This window comes from Sus scrofa, chromosome 12 (assembly GCF_054392235.1).
Source record: "Sus scrofa isolate SSC_HxYL_T2T_F1_AM1 chromosome 12, Sscrofa_HxYL_maternal_Yorkshire_Landrace_v2.0, whole genome shotgun sequence".
Taxonomy (NCBI): Eukaryota; Metazoa; Chordata; class Mammalia; order Artiodactyla; family Suidae; genus Sus; species Sus scrofa.
In genome coordinates, this window is record NC_139394.1 from 58747314 (window position 1) to 58753440 (window position 6127).

Consider the following 6127-nt stretch of genomic DNA (forward strand, 5'->3'; position numbering starts at 1 on the left):
TCAGCTCAGCTTCTCATCCCTGTTTATTTTTGTTGTCTTTTCGTCTTTTCTAGGGCTGCAAGGCAGGATCCTTAACCCACTGAGCAAGGCCAGGGATTGAACCTGCCACCTCATGGTTCCTAGTCGGATTTGTTAACCACTAAGCCATGACGGGAACTCCTCCCATTCCTGTTTTCATTCCGTAGCTACACAACCCTGTCCTTGCTGGTTCCTGACCCAGCTCTTAGCTCCCTCCCCATCCCTCCGAAACTTTGCAGGCTAGCTGTTCTTTGCCTCTCTGCCTTCACGGGAAATCACCTGCTGTGAAATCTATTCACAGCCTCAGGCAAGGGAGTTGGGGGTTGGCTCCTCTCTGAACCACTCCCAGATTCTTCTCCACTCCACTCCCTTTGAAGAAAATCTTGCCATTCTAGCTTCCTGCCGTTCTGTACCACCTTCACCCTCCTCTGTGTTCTGCTGACTCCCCCCGCCTCACTCCCCGTGGAAGGGGATACTAGTTGTTCCTCAATATCTGATTTCCCTTTCTAGAAATGCAATAAGAGCCTCCAGGATTTTAGCAGAGGTTGTGGCTGCTCAAAATAAAGATGACATCTAGTTGCCCTTCAGCTGTGACTAAATTCTGATTGACAGAAGAGAAAATGAGGTACAGAATGTGCAAGTGTTCTTAAAAGAAGGGGTGCATGCTTCTCGTCACCCATTCTTGCTTCCAGCTATCTGGAATGAAGATGTGATAGCTGGAACTCAAGCACCATATTGGTCCATGAGGTAGCCTTTAGGAATTGTCACCATGCAGAGCAGAGTAACAAGATAAAAAGGAGACTGGGTCTCTTGACATTGAGGAGTACGTGTGCGTTCCAGACAGGCTGTCACTGGATGTCATAAGTGTGGAGACAAACCTCTCTCATTTAAGCCCTGTTTTGGTGGTTTCTGTCACTTGGAGCCCCAGCTAATTCTATTCAACCCTTCCTAACACCCCCTCCTTCTTCAAGGGCATTTGTCCCTTGTTCATCGTCTTGCCACCTCAGTCCCTCCTATGATCCTGATCCATGTTGATACCCATGTAATAACCTGATCTTTTCTCCCGTGGCTTCCTGTCTTCCCCCTGAGCCATGGCATTTTGTCATGACCCAGTTCTGCTTCCTTTCCAGCCTCACTCAAGCACCCTGCCTCTGGCATAACTCCCTTCCTTCCATCTTGCATCTTCATCCTCAGTACTCAGCTCTCAATGTCACCCGGCTCTCCAGCTCAGTAACGTCTGTCCTCCGGTCCATTTCTTTCCTCTTCTTCTTAGCCAACGTCTTTCCCACGCCCTTCCACTTCACCCCGTATCTTTCCCTCATTCCCGCTGGACAAAATCCCAACCCATCGGCTTTCTCAGAGAACGCCAGACAGCAGGGCAGATTGTCTCATTATAAATTCATTGTCACCCATCTATGGGCAATGAGAAACAGAGAGCAAGAGTAATGGGAGGGCACGGTGACCTCAGCTTATGACACCGAGGCCTCAAACAGGACCACTTATAATAAAGTTCAAACCTAAAAAATCCTTCTTTTGGGTCTCATCAGCCAACAGCTCTCTGATCAAATTCTTTGTTAGACCCTGGAGGCTCTTACCGTAGTATCACGAACCTCCCTTTCTAGACCAAGTGCCTGTTGTAATTCTTTTCACCATTGCAATCTACATTGAACTGTGTGTTCTTTTTTTTTTTTTTTTATTCTCCCTTTTCTTTTGAGAATATTATACTTACTTTATTTTATTTTTTTGTCTTTTTAGGGCTGCACCTGCAGAATATAGAGGTTCCCAGGCTAGGGGTCAAATTGGAGCTATAGCTGCTGGCCTACACCACAGCCATAGCCAACGTGGGATCCAAGCCACGTCTGCAACCTACACCACGGCTCATGGCAACACTGGATCCATAACCCACTGAGCAAGGCCAGGGATTGAAACTGCGTCCTACGGATACTAGTCAGGTTTGTTTCTTCTGAGCCACAATAGGAACTCCTGTGTGTTTCTTTTTGTTTGTTTATTCTTTTTTTTCCCCTTGTCTTCTTAGGACACATGGAAGTTCCCACACTAGGGAGTTGGATCGGAGCTGCTGGCCTATACCACAGCAACGCCAGATCCGAGCTGTCTTCCACCTACACTACAGCTCATAGCAATGCCAGATCCTTAACCCACTGAGCAGTGCCAGGGATCCCCGTTACTAGTCAGGTTCATTACCGCTGAGCCACAACAGGAACTGTAAACTGTGTGTTTATTGATCCTCAGTAGACTGTAACCTGCATGGGAGCAGGAAGTCCATTTTTGCCCTCCTTTTTATCCTACCACCTAGCGTGGTGTCTGTCCCTACAAGGTACCCAATAAGTAAATACTGAACAAATGAATAAATGTGAAGGTTAAAATTAATAAATGTTGGGAGTTACCCTTGTGGTTTAGTAAGTTAAGAACCTGTCATGTGTCCACGAGGATGCAGGTTTGATTCCTGGTATCACTTAGTGGGTTAAAGATCTGGTGTTGCCGTGAGGTGGGGCATGCGTTGCAGGTGTGTCTCAGATCTGGAGTTTTGGTGGCTATGGCATAGACCGCAACTGCATCCAGTTCGACCCCTCATCTGAGAAAGTCCACATGCTGCAGGTGTGGCCTTAAAAAAAGTTAATGAAGGCGGACACACCTTGTTTTCCTTAATTGAAGGGTAAACTTAGTAAATTGGGCTTGTGGGTGGCTTTGCTCGCAAGCCCTCGAGCATTTTCCCTTTTTACTTCATTTCTCCAGTTAGTCAAAATTATAAGCTCTTGTCATTGGATCAAATAAAGGACACTGTGTGCATGTTTTGGGGCGGGGGGTGGAGAGACGGGGAGAACCAGTATGTCTGGTCTTGGGTCTTAATTTAACACCTGCTTGGCAATCAAGAGAGCACTTTAATTTCACAGAAAAATACACAGCACTGAAATGAGTGTGCATTCACCCTGTACTGGTAGGAGGGCTTCTGCAGAGCAGGTCATGGGGTGCCGCTAGGGCGGCACATGTGCAGAGGTTCAGATGGGAAAAGGCCACTTTCTCCAGAGAAGCTCCCAGCCTCTCCAGCAGGCCAGTGCACCCCTGGGCATCCCTCCAAACAACGCCTGGGACTAGGGGGATAGAAAGGGAAAAATGGATTTCTCGTTGTGGCTCAGTGGAAACGAATCTGATTAGTATCCATGAGGACGCAGGTTCGGTCCCTGGCCTCGCTTGGTGGATTAAGAATCTGGCATTGCCATGAGCTGTGGTGTAGGTCACAGACGTGGTTCGGGTCTCACGTTGCTGTGGTTGTGGTGTCAAGTGACAGCTGTAGCTCCGATTTGACCCCTAGCCTGGGAACTTCCATATGCCTCGGGTTCAGCCCTAAAAAGCAAAAAAAAAAAAAAAAAAAAAAAAAAAGAAAGAAAGAAAGAAAGAAAGAAAAAGGAGGAGTTTCAGTCTGTGGTGCAGACTGTAGAGGCGCAGGTCACTGCAGAGGTTTGGGTTCTATACTGGGCTGGGTGCAATGGGTTAAAGGATCCAGTGTTGCCTCAGCTGTAGCTCAGAATCAATCCCCGGCCTAGGAACTTCCATATGCCTCAGTGCGGCCATAAAAAAAGAAAATAAATAAAAGAAGGGGAAAAGTAGGTGAGCATCAGATATTTGTGAGAGCATATCTCCCACAGCAGCAGAGCCTTCAGCGGCCCAGGGTCCCACAAGCTGTATTTATTTCCCCAGCACCTGCTGCACTCCACGCCCTGGGGCAGAAATCAGAAATCCTCAGGCTGTCATTAGACAGCAAACAGCCAGATGGTGGAGCCTCGGGCACCTCCTGGGGTCATGACCTGTCTTGGGCTTGAGGAAAGACCTTCCTGTGTGAGCTGCCCAGGAGGAGTGCCTGTGACTGTGGACTATTTTCCCCTAGGAGTGGTGGCTTTGTGCGACTTCATCAGCCTGGTCAGGCTGGAGGAGTAGCCCGTGGCTACAGAAGGGGACAAAGGGTGTGAAATAGAGAGCTCTGCCCAATCTGCCACTCAGGTAAAAAAAACTGTCAGGGGGCCTCCTGCCTGGGCAGGTGCACACACTGAGGGGGACACATGGGCAACATGCAATTTCTATAAGCATCTTTTGAAGCAGGATCAGGGCACCAGTGCGAGCTCACAGAGGGGGATGCGGCCCAGATCTTCGGGATCAGGGAAGGATTCCCAGGATTAGCTAAGACCTGAAAGATGATTAGCCACTTGCTACAGAAAAGGGGAGGGAGGGAGGGCATGCTATGAAAGCCGAGGATATTTGCAAAGCCTCAGAGGCCAACAACAAGGTGAATTAAAGCACTGAACAAAGGTGAGTCTGTCTGGAAGGGTAAGTACAGTGGGACAGGCACTGTTAAGGGCCTAATAGAGCATGTCAAGGAATCTGGACCTTATCCTAAGAGCAAGGGGAAACCACCCCACCCGAAGGGGTCATATGGGTGAGGGACATAATGACAGCAGCTGCAGAGAAGGGAGACAGGAGATGTCAGGCGTCCCACAAGAGGGCTTTGTATCTTCCAGGAAGAAACACTGCTGGCCAGGACTAGGATGGGGGCAGTGGAGATGGAGATAGATGGAAGGATTTAAGAGACATCAGAAGGTAGAACCACCAGAAACTGGCTATGAAGGGAAGAGAGAGAGAGGGGAACCAATGCTGAAGCCCAGACTTCTTACTTGGACCACTAGGTAGGGTAATTTCATTAACCGTGATAGGAACACCGGAGGTGGGGTGTGGATGGGAGGAAGATGAGTTGCTTTGCTTAGGACATGTTGGATTGGAGGTTTCCAATAAGTCAGAAGAGGTCTGGGGTGGAGAGGAAGATTTGGGAGGCCCTGGTCTATGTGTGGGGAAGGTTACCCAGGAGGAGCGAGTAGAGCCCTGGTCAGCCAGCATCAACAGGACTGGCAGAAAGAGGAGGCTGAGAAAGAAGGGTACCACTAACCTTATAGTCTCACCAGCTGAGTGGTTTCCCAGTGTTCAAGTCGCTGGAGCATCCCTGGGATGCCCCTGGGAAGGTATCCAGGGCAACAGAAAGGACTCAGGAGTCAGCCTGTTCTTACCACTGAGTCCTAGCTCTGCAGATCCTGTCTTCATAGACATAGCAAAGCAAATTCTTCTCTCCCCTAGATCCTTTCCCAGTGTTATACAGACAGCCCTTCCCACTCCCAAACACCTCACCTGGGGAAGGTTAGGGGGAAAAGGCTTGGCTAAACAAAGCAGATGAAAAGAGCTAAACGATGTGGCACTTTGGGAGGCTTGGGCCCCATGGATTTCCAATGGATTTCCTTCTAGAGGTTCAAGGAAGGGGGGGCACTCCCACTGGGTTAAAGACACAGGGATCCTAGCCTGGGTTGCGGCCCAAGGAAACGCATCCTCATCCTTGAGGATGTGGTGGACTCTGCCTCCCCGTGTGGATCTATTAGATACTGAAGAGCTGTGATGGGACCAACCCCCAACTCGGGCTCCCAGACTCAGGGAGGGCAACCAGGGAGATGTTTGCCACCATACACCACCTGTCCCATTTGACCATGTTCAAATGACCTCTTCCCACTACTTCTGGAGCAGTTGCTGAGAAACAGGTGTGAGATGCAGGAGGGCACGTGACTGTTGAGGAGTCAAAACTGGGAGTTGCCAGAGGCCGGGGATCGAACCTGTGTCCTCATGGATACTAGCCAGATTCATTAGCACTGAGCCATGATGGGAACTCCAAGTCTTTGCTTCTGATGTTCCCCTTGGCTAGAACACCCCTAGGATACCCTGGTGAATTTGGAATCAACCTTTAAGACTCCAGGTGTCCTCCACTGTTCTTTGTATACTCCTGGTGAGGCAGGAGCTGTATCCTAATAGCTTTTGTAGCTCCAGCCCTTCACTTGAGGCCTGGTAAGTAAAGGGACTAAAGAATATGTGCTCTTTGGCCCCAGTGTCACAAAACTGTTAGGGTCCAGAGATATGACTGGCACTTGGAACCCTATGAATGGATGGCCTCAGGATGAGCATTCTCTTGCTCATTTTTGGGTGGGAAATAGATGACATCCAGAATTTCTGAGGGCCTGTGTGGTCCCCTGGATTCCGAAATTCACCCTACTGAGATAGAAAA

The 6127-nt window shown here is 49.2% G+C and overlaps 1 long non-coding RNA gene across 1 annotated transcript in view; it reads left to right on the top strand.

Moving 5' to 3' along the window:
• Positions 1 to 6127, top strand: part of LOC146398395 (uncharacterized) — a 228987-nt gene that overhangs the window by 35750 nt on the left and 187110 nt on the right. The gene's annotated exons all lie outside the window — the stretch shown is intronic.